This window comes from Corvus brachyrhynchos, unplaced genomic scaffold (genome assembly GCF_000691975.1).
Source record: "Corvus brachyrhynchos isolate BGI_N302 unplaced genomic scaffold, ASM69197v1 scaffold28, whole genome shotgun sequence".
Lineage (NCBI taxonomy): Eukaryota > Metazoa > Chordata > Aves > Passeriformes > Corvidae > Corvus > Corvus brachyrhynchos.
Genome location: NW_008246058.1, coordinates 8,251,720 through 8,274,448, shown reverse-complemented (window position 1 = coordinate 8,274,448; position 22,729 = coordinate 8,251,720). Strand labels below are relative to the sequence as shown.

Genomic DNA, 22,729 nt, shown 5'->3' with positions numbered 1-22,729 from the left:
CACGTTGCAATACAGCTCAAATTGAGGTACCAACAATACAGCAAATAAGGGAGTGGTGGCACCAAAAGAATTGCCCAAATTAAAAAGGAGGCTAGACATAAATACATAGGTATATATACATATTCCCATTCTGTGAGGTGGGTGATATGCCCAGAGCCCTTGCCAGTGAAGCTCAAGGCAAAAAACCTTTAGCTTTCTCCTTGTTAGTTGTAACCAGACCTTCTGTTTTGCTCGTTATTTCAGGTACAATTTCTTTCATCTTCCTTTGTTGTCTTATGTACCTAAGAAATCCTCGTTATATTTAACGAGCCAGGTTCAGCTCCAGCTGTGCCCTGACTTTCTTGATCCCCCATCAGAGACTTCCTGGATGGGACCTCAGGAGGTCTTTAGGCTCCTGTTCATGGCAGACTCAGCTCTGACCCAAGACCAGGTTGCTCAGGGATTTATCCCATTGCATCTTGAAAACCTCCCACGATGAAGACTGTTCTGAGAATCCTGTTTCACTTATTGACTGTCTGCATGGTAAACAGAAGTCTTTCCTTATATCTAGTCTTGTTCTAACTTACGTCCATTGCATTGTATCCCCAGCCTTCCATCCTGCACCAACATAAAGAACCTGCCTCTGTCTTCCCAAAAACCTCCTCATAGATACTGAAAGGCCAATATTAGACCCTACTTCTACAGCTCCCTAAGGCTCTCATCACAAGTGGGCAAGTGCTCCAGCCCCTGTTCACCTCCACAGGCCTCTGCAGAACCTACTTCAGTTAATCGGTGTCTGAAAACTGGATGAACTGGTCTTCAGTACAGTATGACCAATTTACTACTACCTTCTATCCTATCATCCAACCTATAGGGGTATTTTGTAGGGAAGGAATGTTTGTTTGGAGTTTTTTTCTTTGTTTTGCTAGGGCGTTTGTTTGTTTGTTTGTTTTTTGGTTGCTTTTCTTTTGGTGTTTTGTTTTGCCTTTTTGTTCTAATCAGTTCTCTCTGACAAAATTCTTTCATTCAAGTCAGGACACTATGTTCACATATCCAACTCTGGATGAGTGGACAAACTGAAAAGCTTTGGTAAGTTTGAGGTAGGCAACATCCACTGATGTCCCCTTGTCCAATGATCAAGTAACTTACTATAAAGGATCTATCAGCTTGTTCAGGTGTGGTTTACCCCTAATAAATTATCTGTTCACAATCACTTTCTTCCACATAACAGAAAATGGCTTCCAAGAAGACTTGATCTGTGTTTTCCCCAAGCATTGAAATTTGCACAGGCCAGGCTTTTGTTAAAGGTCATAAAACTTGTTTCCAGTCTTTATGTATCTCTCCTAAGTTTGACAAACTGCCAAAGATGATAGGAAAGTGGCCTTGGATGGAGGTTCACCAGTTCTCTTAGCACCCTTAGATGCAGAAACTTGTAAAGAAAATATTGTGCTCCAGATAAGAAACTTATGAATACACTCATCTACAAGTAGAGGAAACAGGATACATAAGCAATAGAAATGCAGAAGAAGATTGTTTTTTAAGTTGTCCAGTCCAAATACCACATACTTCTTTCATGAGAGATGCTAACTATAAAAAGAATAGAAGCCTTAAAAGAAAATTAATTTATTACCTGTTATGACAGCAACGAATATCCCTGTACCATAGTTTGAGGATTTCTCTTAAGAAAATTAATTTATTACCTGTTATGACAGCAATGAATAGTCATACCATAGTTTGAGGATTTCTCCATAAAGTTCTTGCAGCTATTTTTTTTTTTTTTTTCACATTTCCATATATGATAGTTTGAGTACAAGGAAAATAAAACCAAACATAAATGAAAAATAGCAAGTGTTTTGATTTTAACAAACAATTTTTCTAGGGTAATATTTTCAGCAGCATACACTTGATTTCTCAAAGCTTTCCGATATTAAGGTTCTAAATACAATTAAAATGTGATAAGAAGCAAATAAAGAACATTCCATTTTAACAAGAAACTGAAAAAGAGATTATTTTAAAAAATACTCCACGGAGTTTTGAAAGGCTTTATTATTCTGTTTGGCTAAAGAAAAGTCAAAAACAACAAAAGAAAACCATTTAATAAAAAGCACAAAAAATCATGAACAATTCTTACTGTTTGTTTTTTTTTTTTCCAAACAGTTCTAGGAAATGGTTGATATAATTCATCATTATAAAAGGATAAAACCAGGTTCAATTTATCCTGAGCTCACAGACCTCAAAAAAAAAGCTAAAGCTGTCCCGAAGAAACAACATAAGCTATCCCAAAGAACACACAAACTCACTCTACTGTCTTCAAGTTTTGTGAGACTATTATATCAAACCTACAGAACTGTTCAGTTTTTAACGGCCAAAGAAATACAAAGTTTTCCTAGGCTGTCCTGGTAGATTAATACTATTCTAAGTGTCTGAGTAATTTCATATTTCATCTGGGAAAGCAAATATATTCTATAAATAAATGTATTCTATAAACTAATTCTCCAACAAGTGACTACATCATTTCATTTAATGTAGCTTTCTCAAACAATATATACTAGGCAGTAAATGTATTCATGCCTACTTCAATTTACTCTCTTTTGGGGCCTCTATTTTGATGTAGCTGGGAAAGGGTTTCCATGTTTTTTCTCAAATTTGACAAGATACATAGCTGACAACACCTATCCCTTCTAGGACTTAAAAGAACTGGTTCTGCATTCAAAAATTATTAGGCAGAGTAAAATAATTTACAGGAGCTAGTTGGAAAAAAATATCCTATGTGATTGGTGCATTTGAGAGATTACATCCACAGTCTTATACTGAATTTGATTTCGTAAACAAAATCAAGTTGAACAAAGTGTTATATGAATAATGGATTTAAATGAATTAAACCATCCCTAAACCCCATTTGTATTCACTTACATTTATAGCAAATATTTCCTTCATTACTTTAAAACTTTCCTGAATGCATTGCTTGCAACACTTTTATATAATTTTTAAATTTTGTATTACCATCAGTTCATCTCTGGATTTGAAACGGACTATTTCTGTCATTACTTAATTTTCCAAAGGAGCAGAAATTATAGGGTTTGATTTTTGTTTTGTTTGGGGTTTTGTTGCTGTTTAGTTCAGTGGATTTTTTTAATTGAAGAACAAATACCTTTTAGATTTCTTTAGAGAATGTCAATAAACTTCCTTTAAAACAGACAGGAAAAAAACAAGCTGCTTCCTGAGCTTTTGTCAGATAATCACATTTTAAAAAACTTGATTTTAGGAAAGTGTATTAATATTTATTTGAATTCATATTTATTTTAATTCATTAAGGAGTAAATTGTATTCACATTTTTTTAATGCTAGTTCTACCACTTGTGTTTCAGCTTCCCTGCACTACATATTTGTTTCGAAAATTCCTAAGTAGTTAGGTTCAGAGCCTGAAAGAGCCTCTCTTCTTGATAAACTCATACTAGTCCCTCACTGTAAATAATTCATTCATGATAAATGGAAATAATTTAGTTGTTTTAAGATTAGCAGAAACCCAGTAAATTTTAAGACAGCTTAATTATTAATGCCATAACTAAAACTTAAAAAACCCCACAACTATAAAATTGGAAATTTCAGTGTGAGGCACCAAATGGTGAAGAGAAATAGAAGGCATATGGGCTATTCTCCTGGAACATAACTTGAAAGCCTATCAATAAAACTGTGTGTAAGAGTCCACTGCTTAGTTTACTTGCTGGACTAAAATTTTAGTAATTATAATGATCTCTTTCATATAATGCAAATGTAAAAAAGGTGCAATTCACAGAAGAAATTGTTATAAAGTATATTTTAGTGGAAACACTATTTCTATAATATATTAGCGTAAGCATTTGGAATAAGTTTATTATATATATAGGGTACCTCAAAAATTCAAAAATAAATTCATTGGTTAAGCTCATTTTTGTATTTTATTTTACATTTTGGTTACTTTTTAGTCTTACCTATTGGTTTGTGCCCTCTTTTGCAATTTATTCTGCTTTTTGAGATTTGCACTTCATGTTAGCTACAATAGGAGATGGCTAGGATGGGTATTTGCTTTCCTGTGATCACTACCACTGTGATACAAAAAATTAGGATTGCTATTTGTGCCTAAGGAAAATACAACACCTTATGCTAATATTATTTCTGTTAAATAGTTCTTATTTCCTTTGTAGCCTTATAAAAAGAGGAAAGGACCTCTAACCATAAATAAAATTTGTTAAATATGTTAACAATGAATCAGGCATGTTTTTTTGTGTTTTAAGGTTTTTGAGACAGAAAAGAAAATCCACTTTTTCTCAGAAATTATTTCACAAAGAAGGACATTAACAGTAAAAGGAGGCATGATTTCTGGTGATGTTAGAAAGCTATCTTTTTTGAAAAGATAAACTCCTGTTGAAACTATTTAGGATACTAAGTTTGGAAACAGCTGTTATCCTAAATAAATCTGTACAGTTTGCAGTTGCACAGCACTGAATTAAGTTAATAATTGCCAAAGTATTTTCTAACAAGAAATATCTAGAAAACATATCAGGTTAAGGGAAAACTGAAAGAATAATATAAAGAAAATTAAGATAACCATCTCCTTTCATTTAAAATTATCCTTACATTACTTTTGTGTATCTCACTGAAAGATTTTGCAGGTTTCTAACCAGTGATGTACTGAAGGGAGAGCCCCAGGCTACAGTAGCCCCTAGTACAGAGATAGCAAGATAGGCATGTTCTTTTTCTCTTACCCTTTCTCTTTGTGAAAGTCAGGCTCATCTTGGAGGTGACTAAAGGGGGCCTTGGGCAAAAGAAATGGTCACTTACTACACAAATGCATTTTGACAGAATCACACTGGAGTTATGGTGTGAAAGGTAACTCATCTATCTTTCCCTTCCTGTAACTCAGGGGTAAATAAAAGATAAGAATGTGATTCTTATAAGGAAAACAATTTTGGAAGAAAAGAGATCACTGGTGCACACTAGAAAAGTACAACACTGAAGACTTGCTATCACTTCAGCAGACATTCAAAATCTATAATCCTTCAGGGAAACACCAGGCAAAGACCAATCACTCTTTGCTTTAACAACATCTCAGACTAATGCCCATTATCTATTTTACTGACCATATCAAAGGAAATTTGATACACAAATAGATTTGTTTAGTCATTAGTAAAAGAGCATTTGAATTCATTACATACTATTTCTTGAAGCAAAGAATACTGGATGAACTAAATCCTAGTATGTGAAAAGAAACAGTTCAAGTATTTGATTCAAAAAGGACAAAGCTTGCTGTTTGATATTTGAATTTTTTATGCAAAAGCTACAAGCATTCGCCACCGTATATTGACACACTGACATTTTGCAAGATAATGCATAAAAATCTATGTAATCCCACTTTGAAACATCATGGTATGTACAATTTCTATACACATTACTGCATACATATATCTAACTTAGTTGTGAAATTGTTATGCTAATGTTACCAATGCAGGCTTTTCTTATTCAAAAAGTTAGAAAAATATACCATCATATATTTCACAGAATCACAGAATAGGTAAGGCTGGAAGGGAGCAGAGTGAGTCATCTGGTCCAACCTCCCTGCTCAAGCAGGGTCATCCCAGACCACATTGCACAGGATTGTGTCCAGACAGTTCTCAAATATCTCCAGTGAGGGAGGCAATTTGTCCTTCCCCATGAGGAAGCAACAGGAGAGACAACGTATGGTGAACTGACTGTTCCTCGGTGCCACTGAGAGGGAGGAGAGATAAAGTTAAGCCCAAGAAGAAGGGAGAAGTGGGGAGGAAATGTTTAAATATTTAGTTATTTATTTCTCATTATCCTATGCTGATTTTGATTGGAAGCAAATTAAATTAATTTCCCCAAGTCAAGACTGTGATGCATGTGATGGTAACTGGTAACCTGCCCGTATCTTAACCAATAAGCTTTTTGTTATATTTCATCTCCCCTGTCCTGCTGAGGAGTGGAGTGATAGAGCCGCTTTGGTGGGCACCTGACATTCAGCCAGAGTCAATCCACCACATCATCTGTTGTATCTTGAAAATTCAAACTTAAATATTGAGGACAAAAAGGCACTGAAAAAGCAGAAATCAGGACAATAAAAATTAATAACTTATGAATCAAGAACATATATACTTCTCAGTGTAAATAAGGATGATGAATAATGTAAATTACACCATTTGTCTTCACAGTATGTACACTCAAAACATATAATCTTAAAGATACATAGCAGGCAAACAGTTTTTGACCAGTTTCAGCAGTCTTAGCCTATGCTTACCAATTTACATGGTAATAGATTGGAGATTGTTTACATTTATTTGTAATAGGGTTTAAGTATTGCTGTGATCAGTAAATAAACAGAAATTTGAATCACCTAACGGATGATACCTTCTCCTAAATATAATATTTGTATGTATCTTCAAATAAAAGAGACAATTTTATCTATTACCTATTACTGTTAAAGTGTGAATATTTTTATAAACAAAGGATGGAAGTACATTTGCGAGAGAACAAAGTGTCTATTGCCATGTGATATTCAGTTATATTTTAAAGGTTACCAGTACCCTTATTTCCTTCTAATGATCAGATTTTAATCAACAGATTTCATGTCTTTGGAAACCCAGATATATATAAAAAAATGTTCACCTTAGCCACTACTTTTACCCAGAAAAACTAGTGTGATTTTCTCTCCCTCAATTGTGACCACAATAGGTTTTATATTTATTCTCTTTTTTTCTTCCTTGTTTTCCTAAAAGATAGGAAAGAAGACTCTTATCTAATGAATAGTGTGGCTATTTTTTTAGCAATTGGCAAGCGTGAAGATAGGGAATGAATCTTACATGTTTTTAAATACAAACGGGATGGAACAATGCTGCAGCCAAATGATGAGAAAACTCCAGCTGTGCCTGACTGCTCCAGGTGAGAAAGAGACCCATTACAGTGTTGCAGCACCTTCTCTGTGCTCCTGGGTCCCATTACAGAAGAAACAGATATGCAAAGGGAGGAAAGGAGCTGAGGAGGAGGATTTAAGCATACAGTCTTTTCCCTATATGAACTCATGAGATGTTTAGTCTATAATGTGTTATACAGAACAGCCATTCAAGGGTATAGTGTCAGTTCTATTCTGCCTAAATTCTATGGGGAGAAAAAAATCTATAAAAGAAGAGTTGTTCTTTTCCTACTGTGTAGGTGGTGATAACCTTCTTCACCCTTGCTGAATTGTGCCAACTGCCAGGGTACTTCTCATTTCCTGATCATATAAATTGATGAGCCAGAATGTGAATCTTTCACAAAGGAAAAAGGGGGATAATTAATTAAAGGAGGATAATTTGTCTAACAACACTCATGGGAAAGTTAGATGAGGTTCCTCTGAGAATGAAGTAAGAAAATAATGGCAGACACCATTAGAAGTAATATTTTATGTATATCACAAGTGCTCAACATTTCTAGTATAAAGAAATCAAGTTACAGCCTTTCTCCACGAAAACAGATTTTCCAGAGGGACATCAGTTATAGCAACATGATTTTTATTGCATAATTTATCCGAAGTTTTCTATTACTAGCATAAAATATTTCATAATTATGTTCTGTTACATATTTTAGGTACTTATAGACTTTATGGATATATTCCTTCTCTTCCTATTCAGGACCATGTTCCATATCTAAAGTAGAGTTATTTACTACTTAGCCAGCAATAAGCTGGCCCAGCTAATGAATGACCCCTCTGGGGCTTTAAATAATAGCCACACCTCCAATAAAATAAATTACTCTCTTAATTTAGGTTTAGAAAATGAACTGTTATGTAGAACACTATCAACACAGACAATTTAATAGCACCATGGGACTTCTCATTCATAAAAAAATTCACAAAAACTGGGGTATTTCCTAAATTTCTGTTGACATATTGCTAAATCACATCTTGTTAATTCCAGATTTGCTTGCAAAAACAGCTGGTATTTTATCACTTAAAAAATTTTAGTTTAAGTTTTGAGAATGAGCAACAATGTTTGTATTCCATCTATGCTGCCTCAAGAGATTTCTGTTGCCTTCATAACTTTATTGTCCCAAACCCTGTCAGTATGGTCTTTCTTCTTCAGACATATTGATGTAATATTTGCATTGTTTCAGTATAATTTTGATGTCAAGATGCATGTCAAGAGAGACATTGTGTTCTTCTGAACCTGCAGTGTGTATATATGTATTTTTACATTCCTCTTTGCCTATTCAATCCCCTTTGCTTCCCAAACACTGTAGCTTTTAATTAATCACACCTTTCTTCTTCAGCTAATTTCCCTCTATCAAGGATCTAGAAAATGGTTTGGAAAGAGGCAGGCTACATTTGCTTTCATTAACACAGCTACTTCAACCTGGAGCAACTATATTGGGGCATAGTTAACTAATTCAGGATGACTTTTCCTTAATGTACTTGACTGTAGCTGGACCAATGATGGATCACCAAATAATTAAGAAAGTTTCATGTAACTTTTTAAATTTAAAGATTAAAATACAACTGTACATTCTAAAGTGCTATATTACATATTTAAGCCTCAAAAAATAGTTTTGTTAAAGAGAGAAAACATCTATGAATTTCAGCAGCGCTCCCTTAATACAACTTTTAATAGCAGACAACTACATTGCTAGCTTTCTTCATGAAACTACAGATATACATTGCTAGCTTTCTTCATGGAACTACAGATACTAGGCACTCTCAAGGAAAAATAAATGGAAAATAATACTGAGGAATTTTATCTAAGTCTGCAATCCTTTGCATGAAAAGTTTCAATGTGAATACACAGAATATCCCTTGGACCAGTGGTTAATGCTTGGCCTGTCAAAAGGGAAAAAGAATGTGAATGGGTAGTCACCATATGCAGAAATGTCTGAAATAATTTTCAAGGTAGCACTAAGCCTAAAATCCATTTATTAGCAGTTACATAAATTATATAATTTCTGTGCCTGAATCATCTTTATTTAAGTGGTGGGGCTTTTCTCATTTTAAAATAAGAATGGTTTCCTTCCATAGACTAAATAAAATGTAAGCATGTTGTTAATCATCATAAAAAACCTGAGCTGTAGAGAATGTGGTCCTTTGATGTTTACAAAATATTCTAGGTTATATAAGAACATGCAATACACTATTTTAATAATATGAGGAGTAACAGGAATCTCATTTGTGTCACTGATGATTTGACTAAGGCCTTTCACTCCTCTTTAGAAAATCTTTAGGAAAATAAAATGTTTCACTGGACTAAATAGCTTAATCTCCAACTGTCAGTATGCTTTTGAAGAACATATAAATGAAAATTAACTAATTCAGGGGATTTTTTTCTGGCACTATGGGAGTCAGCATTGTACAGAGAATTTTGATCCTTTTGCTATGAATAGAGCTCTTCTTTTTCATCTTTAATGGTAAATGTGTGCAGATAGAAGTCCATACTCAAGACTGTTGAAGCTATAATGGAGAATGTATCTCTTGATACATACAGAGTTGGTCTGTGACAACAGTGAATCTATTTGCAAATAGTGTGTTATCTGTAGAACCTTTCAAATCTGTTGATCAAGGCAACCTGCACCAGCTCTGCAATTCTTCTTTAATGGCAGTTAATAACTTTGTCCTCTGATGCCTTAAATAATGGTTCCCTGCATCATATTCTGAATATACATGTGACTATACTACACCACCAAGGTTTTAATTTGATTGCAACTTTATAGTCACTTAAACTTTTTCAGTTTTGCTGAACTAAACATCTAGGAGGGAAGTAAGACTGTTAGTTCCACCTTGCTTTTGCCTTTTTCAGAAGGTCACAGAACAGAGCAAAAAGGAAAGTCTCTAGATAAAGAGTTACCAAGACTTATTTATATGGCTTGTTTTCTTTCCCAAGCTTCTGGTCCCATGATCCTTCAACCTGCTTCTTTCTAGTTTGATCAGTTATTCCCTTCTGAGGCAAGGTAACCATATCTTTCCAAAAGGAAGCTACAACAGACTAAAACCAAACCCACAAAAAACCCCAATCCCAAAACCCAGAATACTGTTCTCTGCCAAACACACACACACAAAACTGTTCCCAGATCAACTCTATGAACACAAAGCAGGGTTTGCTCCAACAAAAGTCATTTATTGTGTTTTTACTGGGTTTAGACAGCAAGGTTTTGGTAGTCAGGGGTCTGCAGAAGTGACCTCTGTGAGAAGGGGCTGCTCCCATGTTGGACAGAACCAGCTCTAAGAAAGACCTACTTCTGGTCAAAGTTGAACCCAACAGAAATGGTGGTGCCCTTGTGATAACGTATTTGAGAAAGAGTAAAAAAAATGCTGCAAAGCAACTGTGGCAGAGGATCAGTAAAAGTAGGTAAGAAACAGCCCTGCAAACACAAAGGTCAGAGAAGGAAGGGAAGAGGTGCTCCAGGCATCAGAGCAGAGATTCCCCTGCAGCCCATGGTGAAGACCGCGGGAAGCAGGTTGTCTGTCTGCAGCACATGGAGGTCTCTGCTGGAGCCTGTGGATGACCCCATATTGCACCAAGTGGATAAGCCCTGAAAAGATCTGCAACTGGTGGAGCAGTCCATTCCTGAAGGACCACACCCCATGGAAAGGACACATGCTCTAAAAGAACTGCAGTTGATGGGAAAGACACCACAATGAAGCAGGGGAAGAGCATGAGGAAGAAGGAGTAGCAGAGACCAAGTGTTATGAACTGACCACAGTCCCCATTCCCTATTCCTGATCCACCCTTACTGCTTGGGTGAAGGAAAAGAAGAGATGAGAATAAAGGAGTGGAGTCTGGGAAAAAGAGGTGGTGGAGGAAATTTTTTAGGTTTGTTTTCACTTTGCACTACTCTACTTTGTTTTTATTTGGCAATAAATCAAATTAAACTTCCTCTAGTTGAGTCTGTCTGTGACAGTAACTGGTAAGTTTTTTCCCATTCTCATCTCAACCCATGAGTTTTTCATCTTATTTTCTTCCCCTGTTCTGTTGTGGGGGATAGTGGGAGGAGCCTTGTAGACCTATTGCAGTCAGACAAGGTTATCCAGCACAGAGATGCCTGTAAATTTTCTCTAAACCTGGTTGTTGAATGTAGACATTTTCCAAGTTAGAAATAGAGTGTTTACACACCCCTTAGCCCCCAAAAATAAACTAATAATAAGAGAGAGAGACGTTGAGACGTTGCTAGGAGCTCTGATAAGACTGCAGCTCGGATTAAGCTCTTGCGGATTTCAGTTTCTGTAAGCTAAATCCTCTTAAACAAATGAGTAAGCCTATGCAAATTAGAATTTTACAAACTGAATCTGGTTAGATATCCCCTTGCCAAATTTCAGGTTACTGATTCAATATGCAAGAAAGTTAGAACTTATCAAAAAGGTTGTCTTCCTTTTTTTTTTTACTTGCTACAATGGAATGCATTTTCCTGAAATCATGGTCTTCAAAGCTACTAAGTGTTTTGCTTGAATTTGCTCATAAGCGTTTCAAGTGAGATAGCCACTGAGTACAGATAATTTCAGCCCAAAAACCAGTTAAGGTTCAGAGTTTCTAAACCGTAAACAATAAATTAGTTCTTGTCTTAGGAAGTGACAATTCAAAGTAATGAATTGGTTTTGCCAATAATATGTTTTATTGTTTCACTCTCTATTATGGTTAAAAGATAAAAATTAGAGAAAAGAGTTTATTTACATACAGATGGGAGAAGAATAAGTAAAATTTAGAAAGGAACTTCTCCACTACACCAGGAAGCTCACTACTATGACTATGTGTCTAAGCTGTAATATTAAAATATTGGAAAAATGTCAATGTCATGATAAGAATAACTTTTCCAGTCCACGTATTGAAATAAATGTGTCTATAAGTTGCATGCTTTAAGTGAACATTTGCACATTAAAAGAAGACTAAGAAATATCTAAAGACCATGAGAGAAAAGTGTATCATTCCAAATTCCATGTACATCCAATTTAATACCAAATTTTTAAAGATAAAAATAAATAATGACTGAAACTGAAAGTTTGGTTTCTAAATTATAAAGATACTTAATGGATAGTTTAATGTTTTTCTAAAATATAAATTGTAGATCAACTACAGGACAGTGAACACAACCACCTAAAAAGATATAGGAGCACCTCATTTCTTCTTCCTGTTGTTTTCTCCTTCTCATGTCCATCCCTTTGCTGTACTAAACCTTCCTTATATAGCTTATACAATTTGGAATATAAATAGTAATGTTATTTATTGAAACAGAAGTATAAGATAAATTAGGACCACAGAAAACAAAAGGACTGATTCAGGCTGATTCAAAACATATTCAATTATAATAGTTCATTAACCTTTTAATTTGCCTTGATACACAATACCATGTCTTTGTCTTAGGTCTAAGCCTCATTTTTCATAGTCTGTATTAATGGCATTTCCATTAAATCTGATGAGAAAAGACAAAATACAGTTCATATAATTCAGGAAATATTCTTCAGGAATCTTATAGATGTATGATGTTTATTAAAGTACAGCATCACATGTAAGTTACAAGACAGAGTCAAAGAATAGCTTACTGTCCTGTGGCACAAATCTCTGCACACACTACTTCATTTTGCTTACTAGACACAGCCTTTTAACTGCCTTACTGCCGCACAGTAGTGCTGATTATCATGTGTGAGTGGTGTTCCCCAGGGTTGGTTATTGAGACCAGCTCTTAATATGACATGGACAGCAAGAATGTGGGCATCTGTAGCAAGTTTGCCAACACCGAGCTGTGTGGTGCCGTTGACACACTGGGGAGATGTCATTCAGTGGGACTTAATAGTCTTGAGAGTTGAGCCTGTGTGAACCTCATGGAGTTCAACAAGGCCAAGTACAAGGTCTTGCACCTGGATCAGGGTAACCAAAAGCACAAATACAGGCTGGGCAGAAAATGTATTTAGAGCAGGTCTGAGGATGACTTGGGGGTGTTGACAGAAAGCTCAACATAACCAGCAAAGTGCTCTCACAACCCAGAAAGCCAACTGTATCCTGGGCTGCATCAAAAGGAATGTGATCAGCAGGTCAAGGTGATTCTGCCCCTCTAATCTTGTAAGACCTCCACTGGAATACTGTATCCATCTCTGGGGTTCTCAGCGCAGGAATGAACCTGTTAGAGAAAGTCCAGAGGAGGGCCACTAAGATAATCAGAGAGATGGAGCACCTCTCCTATGAAGACAGGATGACAAAGTTGGGGCTGTTTTTCCTAGAGAAGGTTTCAGGGGGACTTTAGAGCAGCCTTCCAGTATCTAAAAGGGCTACATGGAAGTTGAAGAGGGACTTTTTACAAGGGCATGTTCTGACAGGACAAGGGAAAATAGCTTTAGATGGAAAGAGGAGAGATTTAGATCAGACATTAGGAAGAAATTCTATACTGTGACTCACTGGAACAAGTTGCCCAATGAAGTTGTGGATGCCCAATCCCTGGAAGTGTTCAAGGACATGTTGAATGATGCCCTGAGAAAGCTGATCTAGTGGGTGGCATCCCTGCTTATAGTGGAAGGGTTGGCACTAAATGATCTTTAAAGTCCCTTCCAAGCCATACCATTATATGATACTATAAAAATCTTGTATTTAAAGGAGTTATGTGAAAGCACTTGAAGAAGCAATAACTTTTATTCAGATTGTGCACATATCACTTGATAGCCAATTTAAAAGGATTCAAGCAAATGACAACATGAATAGCCTGCTGGCCATAAAGATTACTTTAGGCTGCCTATTACCATTTTTGTTTACTTATGAAAATATAATACAGATGATTAAGTGAAAAAAGTGAAACTAATGCACTTAGAAATCTTATCTTTCTAATCTAAGACTTAGAAATCCGTTATCTTTCTCAGAAGCTTCAATGATTTCGAAGTAGTGATAAATATTACAAGTAGAGTCAAGAGAGCAACTATAGCTTCTTGTTTATTGTTTCTTTTAAAGAGCATGACTTCCTGACAAGGTAGCCTAACGATCTCAAACACCTTGGGCCACTTCTGCTGTAACACTACAAATACAGCATGAGTTTTCCTCACAAATTAGCTGGAGATAATTATAGATTTATTACTCCAAGTGATATGCCAGCAAATATAATACACCTGGGCCTCAGCAAATCAACAGACTCTTAGAACAAAACAGCAATTATGCAGCAATTACCCTCATTGTCAGAACTAGATGTTCAACCTGAAGCTGATAAAAATTGCTGTTTACTTTCCGATCTCACACAAGACCTAGAGCCTGCACTGCCTTTACAATTTGTTCCTTTACACTATCATACTTAGGGAAAGCTTTTAACCAGCATTGTAGGAAAATTTTATCATGAAACACTTGATTATTGCCCTGCCATAAATGGTAAGTAGTATTTCTGTCACTGTCTCATCTGCTATGCTAGAGTTCCACTCTTCCAAGCATTATATTCAAAAGAGCCCTTAGTTAACAATGATTCAAGGATCACCTCCTTAGTACTGGACAGCTTCCTGAAAATAAGAGTTGTTCCACAAAATGTCACTATGCTACTCTTAAGCTAATGCAGAGACTGAAAACCTCACAAGACATTTGAAAGAAAGCTTACAAAACAAAAACTCAGAGAAAATGTCTTGAAAGACATTCACGTTCTAGAGTGTCATAGGCTTCTTGCTAAATTACACATAGGAATTTCTTCCCCCACTAGGAAAAATTTTTAAGTTAGAAATTATTTTTAAAATGTACTTAATGGTTAATAAAGGTGAATAATATTTCTTTCCAACCTTAAAACTTAAGTTGTTATGGAGTTAGGCTGCTGAAGGTCAGCATAGCAACCTTAGGTAAAACAGTAATAGAATCCTAATACAAAGCTAAAATTAAAGGTGTGCATATCCAGATAAAATATTTATGCATATACCCACACCACAAGGTAAAATAAACATAATCATACTTTATCCTAAATTAATACAAAGGTTGGCAAGCAAGTTTTAGGCTGGGCTTCTGTGATATTCACTAAGTGCTACCAAACTGTAGAGCATTTCAAAACTCCTTTTTCCAGAAAAAAAAAAAAAAAAAAGAGTTACATAATTTCACCTGCAGTGATTAATCAGCAGCAGCATTAGGGTTTGTTTTTTATTCTGTAAGAAAAACATCAGAAAATTATTTGCTTCCCCTATGAGCTCATGCTTTTCAGAACAATGAAACCTTTCCCTGTATATTTCTCTTCTAGGAAGGAATTAAATCCTCTCTTAGCTATCACTTTGGAGCACATACTCCAAAGAGAATTGTCTAAGAATGTAACCTGGGGACAAGCTGTTTCCTAGTGCAGCAGAATAAACTAATCCCTGTTTTGACATGGAAAAATCTCAGGAGAAAACAGTGCAAGACAGACCCTCCACACCAACAATAAGCAGTGTAAAGTGTATTGGGTCTGGCTGGAATGGAGTCACCTTTCCCCAGAGCAGATGTCATAGGGCTGTACTTTGTATTGGTAGTTAGAACATGTTGATGACACACCAGTGTTTTGGCTACTGCTGAGAGGTCTTGGTACAGCATCAAGGCTGTCTCTCCAACCAAACTGAAGATGGGGATTTCAACACTCCAGATGTTAACTGTAAATACCACACAGATGATAGAAACAGGTTCAGAAGATTCCTAGAACACCTGGTTGATAACTTCTTGGTATAGGTACTAAAGGAGATGACTAGAAAAATTGTTCTCTTTGATTTGTTGCTTGTTAATAGAGTTAAAGAGCACAATGAACTGTCAAGTACTGTAAAAGAAGGAAGTTTCCATAAGATAAGCCACCATACAGGAACTTAAGTACAGATGGCAAACAGGAAGGTGTTAATACCAGACATAACAGAGGGGAAGGTTTGGAATTAGCACACGGGACAAAATTCCACTGTGCAGACTGTGGGAAAAGCACAGATGGCAGCAAGAGGAAGATCCCAGACCTGGTGAGGCAGATCTGAGTAACCTGTCTGGACAAAAATTCCCACCATGGCAAACTGTGAGAAAGGATGCCAAGTCCTTATACACGTGCCAGCCCAAGCTCTGGGAACAGCATTTACACTCTGTGGATACCTGGGACTTGGACTGTATAAAAGTGCCTCTCCCCGGCCTCCCCACTGAGAAGACCAGAAGAAGAAGGGCTGATGGGATGCTGCAGGAACCTAGGTGGTGCTGATATCTTTTGTTTACACACACTCTACCTCTCATCTCCCCTTCTCTTCTCTTTCCTCCTCCTCTTCCCCCCAACTCTGTCTTCCACTCCCTTTCCCTTCTCCCCACCCCTCCATTTCCCCCTCTCTCCGCTTCCTTTCTTCTCTTCCTATCTCTCTTGCTACCTCACATTTACTGTTAAATAAAATCTGCACTATTGACTTTGGTCTTGTCTGCACCTTAATTCGGGCAGAGGCATCTCTTAATAATTGTATCCTAACATTATTTTGGAGTCAGAAGTGGGATCATAACTGGCTCATGGGTGAAGCAGTGACTGATGACCATCATCGATTGGCTACAGCAACCATACAGCATCTCAGTTTATAATCTCTGGTGACAGGAGGAAAACTATCAGGAAAACTTCACCTCTAAGAAGAGCAGATGCTTTTGAAGCTGCTGAGATTCATCAGTGCTAGTTACTTTTGAAATGCCACCTCCTTAGTGCACCAGAGCAGGCAATTCCAAAATGTCAAGCGGGCAAGGCAGAGGGCCGACTTGGTTGAACAGGGATTTTCTGGGGTTAATGTGAAAAAATTAAGTGTATGGCCAGTGAAAGCAAGGTCGGGTGACACAGGAGGAATACAGAGAGGCTACTTGCCACTGCAGAGAGAAAATTCATGTGGCCAAAGCTCAAATAAAGTTGAAGCTGGCCAGAACTATGTGGGATAGTTAAAAGAGCTTTTTTAAATGCATTGACAGCAAAAGGCAGTGCAAAATTAATATCATCCTGTTGCAGCATGAGGATGGTCACCTGAAAAACAGGGACTTAGACAAGGCAGGGATGTTTAATGTTTTATTTGCTTCAGCCTTAAAAACTGATTATGGGCTATGGGTTTCCCATTGTCCTGAGCTGGAGGGACATGACTGTGGGTATGATAAACTCCCAGGAAACTCCAAACTTGCGTGGGATCTGCTGCTCCAGCTGGATCTCCGTAAATCTGGGGCCTGGTAGGATTCATCTGAGAACGCTCAAAGAAATGACTGATGTCATGGGGAAACCTCTCTAAGTGATTTTTCATTCTTCTTAGGAATCTGGAGAGGTCCCAGTTGACTGGGAGCTGGCTATTGCATCCCAATTTTCAAGAAAGGCAAGAAGGACGACCCTGAAAACTACCGTCAGTCTCACTTCAGTGGCTGGTAAAACTATGGAGAAGACTGTTCTGGGAGTTACTGAAAAACACATGAAGGACAACTAAATTGGGAGGAGCTATCAGGTTAGGACAATATGTTACTCCTTGATTGTAACTATAAGCTTAGTCTGAGAAATAAGTATATAGGCAAACTAACAGATACCTGCAATACAAAGAAAGCAGAATTCCTTTGGCCCTAAGGTTTCCTTTTAGGCAGGCAGATCAGTATATTGAGAAATAGGTATTAAATATAGTAAATTTATTTTTAGCAGTTTCTTAAATACTAGTTTTATGGATGAATACAGTTTTATTTATGTCAGTCACTCTTGTTCAAAAAGTTTGACTATGTTTTTAAATCAGCCTGAGGTGTTAATTTTTGAGATATTGTCTACAGGGAAGAGAAAGTAACTAGTAAATTGTCATTCCAGCCACCTGGAGACAAGAGCACACTGTTGCAGTTAAAAATGTGATGTGAAGAATCTAAGAAGTTAGAGGCTGTGATGCGATATAAATGTTAACACCATTAAATGGATGATACCAATTAATGTATAAGCCTGGAGAGAATGAAAAACCACATTTTTAACATTTGGCCATCTCCCACGTGAATTTAATTTTTGGAGTGTCTAGGTTGAGATCCCAGTGCCTGATCAATAAAAATATCAGGAAAGTACATGAGAGATGAAAGGCATCACCTAATATTGCAGTCTGGTTAGCAGCAATAAAGCCTGAGTTTTGCATCATGAAATAACAAGTTATAACAGTAGTTTTGCCACTAATTCTGATTTATTCTTATCCCATTTTCTCCATGTATAACACTAGGATAATAATGATTTTTTTTCTCTCTTGAAGTGGAGAAGGAAGTATTACAATCTTTGTTATGATTAGAAAAAAAGGTCATATATATGTTAAAACTGATAGAGAATAATTGTGTACTTATTTCAGGCTTCAAAAGAGTGTGCAGTAAATAAGGCAAAGGCCAACACTTGAATGATGAACTTAAAAATATTCAACAGCTGCCACATACTCAAGACACCATTCATCCAATGCAATGAAGGAGGCAGGGAGCCTAAGGGAAATACTGTGTGACTGTGTAATTAAAGACTATGCTAATAAATTCGTGCACAGAGGCTGAATTATGTTTTCATGAGTAACTTACATACTGACATTTCTTAATTTTTTTGAAAAATCGACTTTGCAAAAGGACTACTTTCGATAAAACCCATCCCACAGTTTTTGAATTCAATCCACTCCATAGATAGGTTAAGCTAAAGACAGAAACATCACATATTGTTTAGATAAACTTTTCACCTCTATCATACTATATTTCACTGGTAGTTTTTGAAAACGAACTACTGCGGCACAGACTAGACCAGAGGTCTAATGGTAAACTGGTTGTGGAGAAATCTTAATTCTAGCACAGTGGAAAAGGATCACTTGGACCTGTGCTGATGCAACTCTCAAACACCACCCATTCAAGTGCCGAAATAACATAAAAGTCTTGAAAGACTAAACAGGTTTCTGTTCCATGCTTTGCTTCCTACAGAAACAACTCTGATTTATAAAATAGTACTGGGCATGAGTTAGCTCTTTACTGAAATGGTCACTTCAAATACCTCTAAGCTGTAATTATGGACTCAGAATTTAAACCAACAATTACATTTGAGCTTGATTTTCTCAACATAAATAGTTGTTTGGTTTTTTTTAAATAATGAAAGAGATAATTCTATATCAGTAACAAATCTAAAATGTCAAAATTTTAAGAGAAGCAGCACACAGCCAATCTCACTTACATTTAAAAGTTGATTTTTCTGGTGGCAGTTATCTAATGAAGAAATGGTCTTGCTTTCAAAACATTGTTATTCAATTAGGTTTGTGTATGTTTATGTTAGGTATTAGTCACTCATCTAGTTAAGGCCTGCAATGGAACAACATTCAGATAAAATCAGTTTTGGGGATTTCCATATGCTTTTTTATGGTGATGACCATTCCAATATTTTTATCAAAACTAAGTATTAAAGATTATAAAGATCTGAGAAAAAGATGAGCAGTTATCAGATTATCTGCTTAGATTTTGTAGTTAGAATTTTGTTATGTGGCAGGATATTACCAATTAAGATATTACACTTTTTAATGGTTCTAAGGACTTAAAGAGCACAGTTGCCTCTCTCAAAACACTGTGAAGGCCACAGAAGGAAATAAACCACCACAGTGGGAATTTGCGATAAGCACAGAAGGGAGGAATTTTCAACATGAAGGTGCTGATTTTAGGCCTGATGGAGGTACAACTTGGTTGGCACATCCTGGTTAATGCATCCAAGCAAAAATTCCCACTGTGGAAAACTGTGGGAAAGAAAGTAACTGCTCATACAGAGAAATACAGAATATTCTGAGTTGAAAGAGGCCACAAGGATCATTGAGTCCAACTCTTAAGTGAACGGCACGGCACATACAGGGATTGAGTTCACAACACTGGCATTATTAGCACCAAGTGAACTGATCTCAGGGTACATATATTGCCCTAAGTTATGGGAGCAGCATCTGCACCCTGTGGATACCTGGCACTTGGACTGTATAAAGGTGGTACCCCCAGAAGAAAACTCTGGGAACCCCACCATCGAGACGCCCACAGTAAAGAACTGCCAACGGGATGCTGCTGGATCCATGGGTGGTAACTGTCTTCTGTATTTTTGACTTTAGCATATGGTCTCCTTAGAGCTTTAATTTGGGCAGAGGCATCTCTCACTAATTGGATCATAACAATGGTTTATGGGGAGAAAGTAGATACCAAAACTACTGCAAGAACATTTATTGTAAATTTAACTTGTGCTGTTGGGATTTTTTAAATGAATGTGATATTTACTGATGTACAGAATGTAGTATATACAGTCTCTTCAGTCATGTATAAAAAGTTTACTGCAAAAAGACAGAACCTCTCTTCATGGACCACCTTTTGAACACAGACTGACTAATAATAAAGTAACTGTTGCTTTTCAATGATAGGCAGTATCTAGTTATTAATTTTTTTTTCAGAGAACCCCAATTTTGCCATAAAGGTTGGAAGGCAAGACTGTTCCCATGACTAAGAGCTGTCAGAGAGACACCACAGTTTTTAACTTCTCCAGGTTTCCATGGAAGTTTAGATTAAGTAGATCACTTTTTAAGAAGGACATGTGATGTACTTTGGAAATTATGCAGCCTGCAAACCTCCTTCATTTGCTAGAACTGCAAAATCATGGATCATGCATTTTTCAAAACAAAAACTAAATGAAAATCATGTGCCTAATTTTTGAGTTACCACGTACAGAAAAATAATTTGGACCTACAGTAAGGATCAGGAGGAAGAAAAAAGTGTGACATAATTATCTCTACATCATTCCTGCAATTTCAAGGTCAGAACATTAACATTTGCAACAGTCATGGAGTCATGACAAGGAAATTAAAAGCAGACAATGACCTCAAAGTAGGAAAAAGCATATAAAACAATGACTTCCAACAAATAACATGTGTTCCTCTTCAACTTATAAACAAAACTATTCCCCTCATGACCACCAAGAAAGATATTTAAATTCAGATAAGTTAGACTTCCTTGCATCCCTTGGAATTCCTTTAAGTGCCTTTACTGTTTCTAGTGATTTGAAACACATGCACACAACCAAAATAACAGATTTAAAACCAGCTAGAAACCATCAAGTGCTGAGTATTGCATTTCAGTTATGCTTTATAACATTCTATTATAATGAGTTTTACTAGTGACAGCTCCCTATAATTTCTAGATATAGAAGTTAAATAGGGATTCCTAATCTCATTGAATTACATTCACTGATTCAAGAGGCAGAGTGGAAACTGGGCTTGCTATGGGTTTAGAGACTAAGAATATACCATGTATATGTCCATTGTCATCTAATGGAAGCCTGAAAATTAACCAAAGAAATAGAACATGAAAGAGTGAGAGAAGGAAAGACATAATATCATCATAAGTTGGTCCTCAATGTCACTTAGAAATTCTGCAAGAAATAATTGCATTCCCTTTGTGACAACAAGAAGAGTGTTTTAATGAAGCTGGCAAAAGAAATAAGAAATGTCCTTTGTTGAAGGGAACCTCTATGGACAGAAAGGAATCAAATTTCGGACTCTGTGTTCTACAGCTGGAAACTATTTTGCGCATTTGAAGACTGCCAGGTATTAGAGAAAAAGTACAAGTCAGATACATTCTAGCAGATGCCAGTTACTCAAAAGCAGGTTCAGCAAGTCTAGGTGACAAAAATATATTCCTACATATTTAATTTCATAAATGCCAAGTGTTAAATACAAACTCATGATGGCAGTATTGAGCAGGCCAAACTTTCACTTGAAAGGTCTGGCTAACATAAATGACAATGGAATCTCCAACAAGATTTGGAACTCCTTAGCGAGAAAAATAAATATTCACTTTGTGAATAATCAGCTCACTTCTACTACTGAAAGTAGTGGTGTAAGTGGTGCTTAGAAGTAGGAAAGTCGTAAAAATGAGATAACACTAGAAATCATGAAAAATTAGAAGTCTAAAGAGTGACTTACTCTTGGATCCTTTCAGAAGAGATCTAATGGGATGTTACCTACACTTAATTTCACTAAAATACCCAGTAAATTTCAGTTCTGCAAGATAGGTGGACATGGAACACTTCTCTGCATAAAATGCTTTGTGATCTGCCTTTTACTGATAATTCACCTTGTCTCTTACATTTTCCATTCCATGTCCACACTATGATATTGAGAGGTTGTGCTTTACTGTGGGGTGTCACCCCTGCTTTTCAATAGACAGTTCTATGAAACTTCTCAAGATCTAAATTTGATTGTTCACACCAACTCCATTACTTAAGGAGGACTGTCCTTTACACTGACCCTCACTTTCTACCAATTATTTTAATGAAAGTACAGTAATTTGAAATTAGGTCTTAAGTAAAATGTTCATTATTTCTCTAAAACTTAATATCTGCCATTAAATATTTCCTTTCACAGAAAAAATTCTGAAGACAAGCTGCCATAAAAAGCTGAAAAGGAGCTAAGAAAAACCCAACAAATCAGCTACCTTGTTTTATCCTTTACTCAAGGGACTGAAGCTCTTACCCTGTAAGGAAACTCTATGTATACCTGCATTTCACTGAACAAAAGAAACCTGGATACAAAGTAAATTTATACTTGAAATACACTAAGCAATCTGCTCATTAAAAGAGGTTTCTGTGGCAACAAAACCTACCATTATTGAACCACATTCATTTCTTAAGTACGTCAAGTATATTACTGGTTGTTCAGTAATGGTGGAAGAGGGACAGGAGTAATGTGAAATTGCAGCTGCACGGGGCCCAGATCACCCTGTGCTGCTATGATTCATCTTCACTATCAGCTTGGGACAAACCACAACACGAAAATCTTCCTAATCTTCCTTACCTCCCCACA

General features: G+C 36.4%; 1 protein-coding gene across 2 annotated transcripts in view; it reads right to left on the bottom strand.

Annotated features, from left to right (window-relative positions):
- The window catches only part of CSMD3 (CUB and Sushi multiple domains 3), a 621,464-nt gene that overhangs the window by 264,290 nt on the left and 334,445 nt on the right, over window positions 1-22,729 (bottom strand). The gene's annotated exons all lie outside the window — the stretch shown is intronic.